Source organism: Pinus tabuliformis, chromosome 7 (assembly GCF_031772625.1).
Source record: "Pinus tabuliformis cultivar Carrire ecotype Pingquan chromosome 7, CPIR1, whole genome shotgun sequence".
Lineage (NCBI taxonomy): Eukaryota > Viridiplantae > Streptophyta > Pinopsida > Pinales > Pinaceae > Pinus > Pinus tabuliformis.
In genome coordinates this window covers 742,672,357-742,682,031 of record NC_142293.1, presented here as the reverse complement: position 1 = coordinate 742,682,031, position 9,675 = coordinate 742,672,357, and positions in this window count along the sequence as shown.

The window sequence follows — 9,675 nt, the reverse complement described above, 5'->3', positions numbered from 1 at the left end:
ATCTGGATCATTCTTCATGTCACCTTCTATCATGATTTCCTCATCTTCCTCTTTTTGTTGATCTTTCTCTTGAGTACATGGAGGATTTGATGGTAACCATGAAGGAACTCTCTCGATCTCTGATTCTGATCTCTGCTCTTCATCAAGTGCAATCAATGGTTCTTTGATCTCCTCTTTTGAATCTTCTTTTGCTGGATGTGATCCTTCAATGCTTTCAAGATGATCTCTTTTTTGCAATGCTTTTCCTGAGCTATGGTGAAGATCATTGAGCTCAAAAGGAGTCATTTGCACATGTTGTGCTTCAGCTTTGCAATTGGGTTGAGCTGCTCCATTGCATGGTTTTGGAAATGGTGGCACGGGTGGTTGAGTGGAGGTGTGTAATTGAGATGGAGATGGATGGCATTGTGGTTGGGTAGGCATTTGGGGTTGCCTTGGTGGAGGAGGAGGCGATGGTTGTGGATGAGCAGGTGGTGGAGGAAAATGAGTGGGATGAGAGTTGTACTGGGGCCTCCACTCCTGATAAGGTGCATTCCACTGAGGCTGTGGTTGAGCATAAGAGTGGAATGAATGAACAACTGGTTGGGCATAATATGGATCTGTGAAGGAACAAGGAGGATATGACCAAGGAGGAGGTGTAGACCAGAAAGGATGAGCAGGGGGATCCCAAGAAGGCATGAAAGTGGCTTGATAAGGGTCATAATAGGTCTCGGGTATCCCTTGTAGTTCCTGCTGGTAGGGTACGGGTCCATGTGGCCTCCTTTGGTTCATATAACAGAGTGATTCAGTGGCTCCCTTGGCTCTTTGATATGTAGCTTTGATTCTGGGCAAGGAAGGGCACTGATCTGTAGGATGGTATTCTTCACAGATGAAACACACTTCTAGAGAGTGCATTGGACATTCGTTCCAAGGATGCTTTCTAGTGCACCTAGGACAAAAAATGGCCAAAGCCCTCTTGGCTTCTTCTTGCTTCTTTTGGATCCGCAAGGTATCCAGTTGCATGGCAAGAAACTGCCTCATATCACTCTTGAAACCTTCGATCTGATTTTCAAATTCATCTTTGGACAAGGGACTGCTCCAATCATTTCTGCTTGTAGCCATTTGCTTCAGAGGAGTGGTTCTTTCTTCTTCTCCCCTAGAGGTTCTTCAGATATGTCTTGATGTCCACCCAGGGGTTCTTTCATCACAGCCATCGAAGAAGAACGTTGGCTGTGTGAAGCAGTGGGGGTGTTGTGCAATCATTTTCCTAACTTATCTCTACTCCTACAAAGAACGAAATGAAATCTTTTTGGTTTTTTTTTTTTCTTTTTCCTACTTCTACTTGCAAAACTGAAATAGATTGAACTGCAACTAACTATCTTGCGAAAATGAAAATGCGGAATTGAAATGAAAGCAGGAAAGGACTAATCTATTTTGCTCAAATGAAATTGCAAGAATGAAAAGGCTAGTCTACGCTTGCGAAATTGAAATACTAATCTACGCTTGCAAAATTGAAATTGCGGAATTGAAAGGCTAATCTAGGAAAGCAGGAAATGCTAATCTATGAAAGCAGGAAATGTCTATGCTACTTTTACAGAATGAAAATTAAATAAACTACTGAGCAGAAGGTTGTAGTAGAAAATAGAAGAATAGCAACAATCACCAATACTCTGTCGCTTCCCCGGCAACGGCGCCAAAAAGATGGTGGGCTCCAGTATTGTAGCAATAATGCTACAACTCTTGGGGCTTCCTGTCTCTTAATTTTATCAACCCGGTAGTTCGTACAAACTTGGAAGCGACGGTGCTGTATGCACAAGTACTAGCTCTTGTCGCAGCTGTCACTTGGTCAGCTGGCACAAGTCCGCTAGGGCTCAAGCCAACTTCTCTAGGCTCTCAGAAGAAGTTTGTTAAATGATGGACGAAAGCTAGCTCAAAGAAGACTAATCTACTTGGCAAAAATGAACTGAAAGCAAATCAAAACATGGAAACCCTAGGAAACCCTAACTTAACTAGTCTAACCTCTATGATGCAAAGAATGTGAAGGAAACTTCTACCAATGATGCCATTACTTCTAATAAGTGAAAATGCATGAATCTAATCTACTTGCATCTTAAAAGACATGTTTTTATATTTTTTCTTTAAGTGGATGGAGTGATTGTGATTTTGTGCTTATTAGGGTTTGGTTGTGCAGATGTGATGCGGAAGGAAGGAAAGCTTGGGAAAGGTTGGGGAGGCTAGGAGAGGTCCCCAGAGATCCTTAGCATCAGTTCACAGAGGTTCCTCACGTTCAGAGGCTCAGCAACCAAGTGAGTGGCCTCCTACAGGATGTCTGCAGGGGATTCTACAGGAAACGCAGGGGTTTCTACAGGAAGGTCTGCGATTCTTCTACAGGATGTTCTGAAATGGGATGTTTGAGGATGGATGGTTGATGGAAGATGCATGGATGGTTATGGAGGTATGATGGGGGTCTGAAGTGACCCAGGAACTTATGGATGGAGTGGTGAGGTGATGTGGAAAGCTGACTTGGCTTGAAGGTGGTTGAGACAACAATGGGGAAGAAGGTAAGGTTACTTGGCAAAAGAGAAGATGGGAGATGAGGAACAGACTTGGTGATGGAGGAGCTGACCTGAACGAGGCTCAGATGAACGAGGAGGTGATGAAGGTGATAGAGATGCCCTGCACAATGCTTATTCAAACAAATCAATGAATTCTTGCAAACAAACCAAGTCCTAGCTAACTCAATCCAACTGTCAATGAAATGAATAAACAGCAGCTTTGTTTGGAAAGAGAACCATATACATCATGTGAGCAAGAACATGCCAAAAGATCTAAATGCATAACAAACTCCTACCAATCTATTATAAACATGAAAAGCTACTTGAACCATCAAAAGAAACCTAAGTAACAAAGCACGAATTAAATCTAAAGAGCAGATTTTATTTCAAGAACGCAGCAAACACATAAAGATAAACAAGGGAGGTACTGGGCACTTGAGATGGGCCCAACCCCAAGAACTACAGCCTCCCAAGAGCGATTTAGAGCTGGTGCAAAGCTGGATCCATCTTTATTAATCAAGAAATGAAAAGTACATCAAAATTGTCCACAAGGAGAACTTGAACATGAGCTGAAAGCAAAGCTAATCTATTGCATAAAAATCGAACTACAAACTAGCTAACTAATGGCTAAAACAAAATGACTAACTAGCTACAAAATGACTAACCGCTAGCTAACCAAAATGAGGCCCCAAGCCTTCTTATTTATACAATTTGAGGACCCAACAGTCCTCCTAAAAGTTAGGGACTTGGCTGCCCAAGACTTGTAGTTAACATCAGTCCAACTTGACTTGCTTGGCTGCCCTTGTGCTCATTGATTTGGTGGCCTTTGAACTCCGAGCTGATGGTGGAGAATTCGAGGTAAGGGCCCATAAATGAGGGGGACACCTTCCTACAAATCCTCTAGCTTGTTCTCCCACGAATTTGGCTGCCAAGTGCTCATTAAGACCTTCAAATTTGTCTCCAAGTTGACCAACAAGGCTACACAAAGCACCCATTAGACTTGTTGGCATAATGACTAACCAAATTCACTCTATTAACATAAAAATAATCAAAAACATGCAATAAACAAATGAGAATGGTGGACTAAGTCAAATTAGGAGGTTGAATGAGCCCAAATAATTGTACATTTTTGGGGCTCATCACAACCCATCATCAATGACACCATGCATGCGATGAGGGTAAATTCCATTTCAAACTGAGAGGCTAATGCCTCACCTTCTAATCCTTCTGAGGATTCCTTCTTGGACTTCTTCGATGGGAAATTAGTCTCATAATTTCCCATCTTGTGACAATTAAAGCATCTTACTTTAGACATGTCACCCTTCTTCCCTCCATGAGAAGAATTTGATTTGAAATGGGAAGCCTTCCCCTTCCCTTTCCTTGCCTTACTTGCTAAGGCTAGATTTTCTTCATCATCATTCTTGGATGAAGAACCATCTCGTGTGCTCCTCCTAATCTCCTCCTGCATAAGATCCGACCACATTTGTTCCCAATCTGGCAGTTTCTCCCTTCCATTCATAGAGTCTTGGTAGCTATTCCAACTCTTTGGAAGGCCAAGGAGAGTGAGGCTCACCATATCATCATCGGCAGTAGTTATTCCCACATTGCTAAGCTCATCTCTATAGGTGGTGATCTTGTTCAGATATGTGGAAATAGTATCGCCCTTCTCCATCTTGATTCTTCGAAGCTTATCCTTGAGTGCCAATTTCCTTTGGTCACTATTGTTCTGGTAGAGGTCCTTCAATGTCTTCCACGTTGAAAATGGAGTATCCTTCCCATGGAGACTCGAGATAATATGACCTTCAACTCCCTCAAGGATGATCTGTCTCGCCTTCGCCACACACTTCTTCCACTCAGCCAGCTCTTGTGCATTAGTTGAAGCTAGCATTGGGATTTCTTGATCAATGAATTCCTTCAAGCCATTGTCTTCTAATACATCCTCCATTCTATCTTTCCATGCAATGTAATTCGAGCTACCTTCCAAGGAATACTCGAGTCTCAAGCCATAGAACACCATTGGCCAACCTTGAAGTATGATATGAATTTGATTTGCACCTGCAACCTCGAACTTCAAACTTCGAATTCTCTTCTCAGTATATTGTTCACAACTCTGATACCATGTAGAAAATATGTGATAGGTTAACCTGATAAGGCAATATAAATCAAATCAGAATATTATAACCTACTTCTACTGTCAATTTGTGGAATCTTAAAGATCAAGTTGAACAATATAACCAGAAGAAGAAGAATCAATGGCACAATACACATGAAAATAATTTGGGGAAAGTCTCAGATAAAAACCCCGCACTATTGTATTATCATACATGGTGGAAATACATAGGAATTATACAAATCCTTAGCTCTCACAACTAGCCAGCTCTCAGTACAATCCTCACAGATGCTCACAAGCAATCTTGGCTTCTCTCCAGCCTTCCTCTCTACCCTCCAAACTCCTATTTCCTTACGATGTTCCTTGTGGATGATTTTCCTATTACCAAGTGGAAAACCATGCCTTCAAAATTGTGCAATCCTCAAGGATGAATCCTTGACTACATGCATGAGTTTTCTCCATGAAAAAACACATGTAGCTAATAGTACATTTTCCTTGAATATTAATATCAACTGGGTCTTTTTCAGAATAGACATGCATGAGTTTTCTTATGAGGGAATCTTCAGTCAACTGGAGTAGCACTAGTTGAGTGCATTAATGCATCAATTGACTGTTAACTCACTATTAGTTCCTCAAACAGTTTGGAACTAAATTAATTGGACTTAACTCAGTAAACTGATTTAACTAATTACAACTCAAATATAACTTAATCTTATCTCCTTAATTTAAGGGATAACTCTTGCATGACTTCAGAAAGACTTCTAACTTGAATTTCTCCAACTAATTAATTTAAAATTAATTAATTAATTATTTCCAAGTAGCTGTTAAGACTAAATTCGATTTTAATTCACAATTTAATTCAAGGACAAATTAAATTGGAAAATTCTTGTTGTCATATTTCAACACACAACCACCTTAGCACAAGTCCCCTCGACACCCTACTTTCTTCCATTTCACAGTCATCTTACTTCGTCTTTCCACTTTTTTGGCAGTGTAGTTTATAGTCTCGTACTTCCTTGCAGCTTCCTGGAGTACTAAGACTATCCCACCATCATATAGTCATTGCGCAGGGGTAGGATCACCCTTGTACAACTTCAATTGAATGCCATTGACTCTGCCTGGAAACAATTCTCCATTCAGCTTCATGAGCTGAACTGCACCACCATCTATAATTTATTTTACCACATAGGGTCCAAGCCAATGCATTTGAAACTTTCCAAGAAATTTTGTAAATTTGTTGTCATATAATAATACCAAATCATTAACCTGGAAGGTGCGCTTCTTTATATGTCGATCATGCCATGCCTTTTCGCGCTCCTTTTGCACCTGTTGGTGAAATCCTACTAAAAACTGATCCTCCTCTAATTCCATCAGCTGCACAAGATGCTCCTCCATAGTATCGCGATCAGCCATATCGATCAGTGTTGCAATCCATAGACTCGGCACAATATATTCCATGGGCATCATAGCCTCTTGCCCATAGACCAACCTGAAAGGGGTTTGGCCTGTCAACTTTTTACAAGTGGTTCTATACACCCACAGGATGGCTGGTATGTGCACATCCCAGTCATTCCACTTCACATTACAAACCTTCATCAAAGCACTCTCTAGGATTTTTTTGAAGGCTTCAACCATACCATTATCTTGAGGGTGATAGGGTGTACTCTTCTAATGATGGACATGGAATTCTTCAAGCATCACGACAACCGCTTCATTTAATAAGTGTGTGCACCATTCACTCATTAATATCTTAGGGCAGCCAAATCGAGAAAAGATAAACTCACAAATAAACTTCGCAATGGTAGTTGCGCTACATTCCTTTATCGGTTGCACTTTCGCCCATTGTGTCAAGTATTTAGTTGTTGTAATAATATATTGTACTCCAGTATTTTTCTCTCATGGTTGGATTGTACCCACAAAATCAATCGCCCACTTATCAAACACTTGCAAAGTTATCTGTGGATTTAAGGACAATTCGTCCCTTCACGATTGTTTCCCCTTCCTTTGGCTAGAATCACATGCCCTACAATACTCTTTTCAATCCTTATGCATCGTTGGCCACCAAATTCTTGCGCGGGATATTTTGCATGGTCACTTTTCCTGCATAGTGGCTTCCCGCTGCTCCTCCATGTGCTTCTATGCGGATTCTTGATTGTTCAAACTCTAGGACATATCGGCGTAGTATCTCATCAGAGCCCATTTTATATGTGTCCAACAATCACAGAAAAATGATCTGCGCGACACACCAACTCCTTCTTCTATTATGTAGAATATCCGTCTAGGATTGTGCCAATTGTTATAAACTAGATTATATTATCAAAGTGATCATTTGCAACATGAACAATAAAGGGATGTGAATCACGCAACCCTTCTTCCAAACTAGTAGGCTCTTCACCAGTGTCAATCTGAATTTCATCTTGTTGCTTATTTTCCTGGACTACCATAGGACTTACCTAGTCTGACTCCTCCACTAGCTCAATGATCCCATCCTCTAGCATTCTTTCCAACTCTTTGCACACCTTTTCCTTGTACTTTGGATTCAAATAGTAGGGTCATTGTCTTACAGGCTTTGCGTCTAGCTTCAAAGTAATTTTCATCATGTCGAGGTCCCCTGTTGGCTTGTTGGGGCCTGACCCAGGCTTGGAGTTAATTAGCCAAACAAATCCTAGTACTATTGGCCCTTTTAGCAACAGTCTGCAGAGCACAGACTAAGGTCTCACCCAAAGTAGTATGGGAGGGTACTAGAACTAGGTTTCCGCACCCTAGAGATGTCTGATGAGTTTGACTAGTCTACGGTTTGTCCTTGCGCACAGGTTGCTTCGCGCACTTTCTCGTTCATCGCGGCCTGATAGACTGCATTCACGCAACCCTACCTAGGAGATGAGCGTCGCGCTCTGCATTATTACCCAAGACCTTGCTTATATTCCAATGTTAGTTAATTATCTTTACCTACTAGAGTGTTTTAAGTTATACTTAACAACATAAAACATTCATGCAGGTATGCGCAGTAAATAAACAGTATATTTGCAAATGATATCAATCATGCATTAGCCCAAGAACAGATACATAGAATTATAACCAAACTTCTCTTTATTAGTTATTTCCATGGTTACAGACTCGACTCGCCCTGCTCACTCAGCTACAAGGGTCCACGCACTCAGTTGCAGAACCTTCTCCTACTCTACAACCCAAAGACACACTTCACATTTTGACTCAATCACTCAAAATTCTCATGCCTCTATTCTATTTTTTATTGTCTCTCTCCTTTTTTACACTTAGAGCCTCACTCTATTTATACAATCCCTTGGTCCGCGGACCATGATTAGGTCTATCTAGCCGAAGTTACATTACAAAACTAGGGCAGACAACCCTGTGACTCTATCATACTTTCATGCCCCGTACCTGCAATACATAGAGCTTTACAACAAGATTCGGTCAAAACTTGGGCTTTGAGCCCCAAAACATGCCTTGGGGGGATTCCATGCCCAATAAGCCCCCAACACAAACTTCGTGACTCACCCTCGAGTCACTCTATAGGCATGGTGATCTTTGCGTGAAGTCCCTCCAACTGTTCTCGAACTGTGTGGAGTTCAGTAGCACACTGAGTTGTTGTTTGCTGGATCGGCTGCATACAATGTTCTGAGACCTTTATGTCGGGACTGCTTCTCTGCATCAATGTGTGCATCCCCTTCATGTGTGCGAGCTTGCCTTCGATTTCTACTATGACGGTGAAGGCCTCATCGATCTAAGGCTAAACTCGTGGCTTCAGGACAGCTTCCTTATGTCATGCCACGTCCACCTACTCCTTCAGTGCTTTAGCCTACTGCATCTTTGCAAGCCTCTGAGTGAGGACCACCATCTGTGCAGTTCATTGGACACTGTCATACTGTTGTTGGAGTTATCGCACCTCTGTCTCTAAGCGCTGGATGTTGGGGTCCTCCTGCAAATTTGAGATGACCTCAAGTGATTCCTCCAACATACTGGTGCAGTCTCGCACTACACCTCAAATTTTCTCCAATCTTGCTATGATAGGGCTAGCGCGTTGTTCTCTGACTTCTGGGAGAGTGGATGGTTGTGCCTTTAACCGCATCTCAGTGATCTAAAGGTTCAGCTCCAGTGGAACCTTTGTCATTTCTTCCCTCACCTCGTGGACCCTTGCTGCTAACCTGTGGATCCACGTCTCTGTTGGTAGATCTGCTAGGATGGCCAGCACCGGGACGCTTTGGCAAGCGCCGTCTATCACTTGTACCAGCTATTGATTCTATGACACCAACTCATCGCATTGCAAGCTAATTTGTTCCATATTTATTTTCTTCTCACTGAGGACTTGGAGCACGTAGCTCTCCCTAGCTCGTAGCTCTGTAGTTATCCCATCCTACAACACACATAAGGTCTCACGCGGGAGTGCAGCTAGATTGATACCGAGACCTATCGATGCGCTAATTGAAGGCCTATTGGCCACATTTAATGGCACTAGTGCTCCTTTCGGCAGCACTATGGTGTTCGTCATCCGTGCGCGCAACACCTGCTCTGCTGCTATTGAGCCGACTGCGAGGTTGGCCGAAAGGTTACCAGCTTGGGGGGCATGTCTATAATTCCTACAGCTGCACTGTGAGGGCCCCCAACACAATCTAGTTCTCCTGCATGAAATCTTGGAGAGCCTCAGAGGTGACATCATGCACAATTTCACCAATGTCATGCAGATCACCCTCGGTTAGGGTGATCAGGTCAATGGACAATTTCGAGGCCTTGACCTTCTTCTGTGACCCTACCCGCTCTAATGGTTGATGGCGCTTCAGTTACATTGACGCGGTTTGTGGGTCTGCGCCTCCTTCTTCTGTTTCTGCTTCCTCTACATCCTGCCCCTACGAAGGCGTTATTTGGCCCTCGCCCACATTCGCGGCTGCTTCTTGTGTTGCTGTTGTTGTGGCCTTTTCCTACTCAGCTACTTTCTGTGTCACGTCCCGCACTGCCTGCACTTCTGTTGTTGCTACTTCCTTCCTTCATTTTTTGGCCAACTGTGCAATGCGCAGC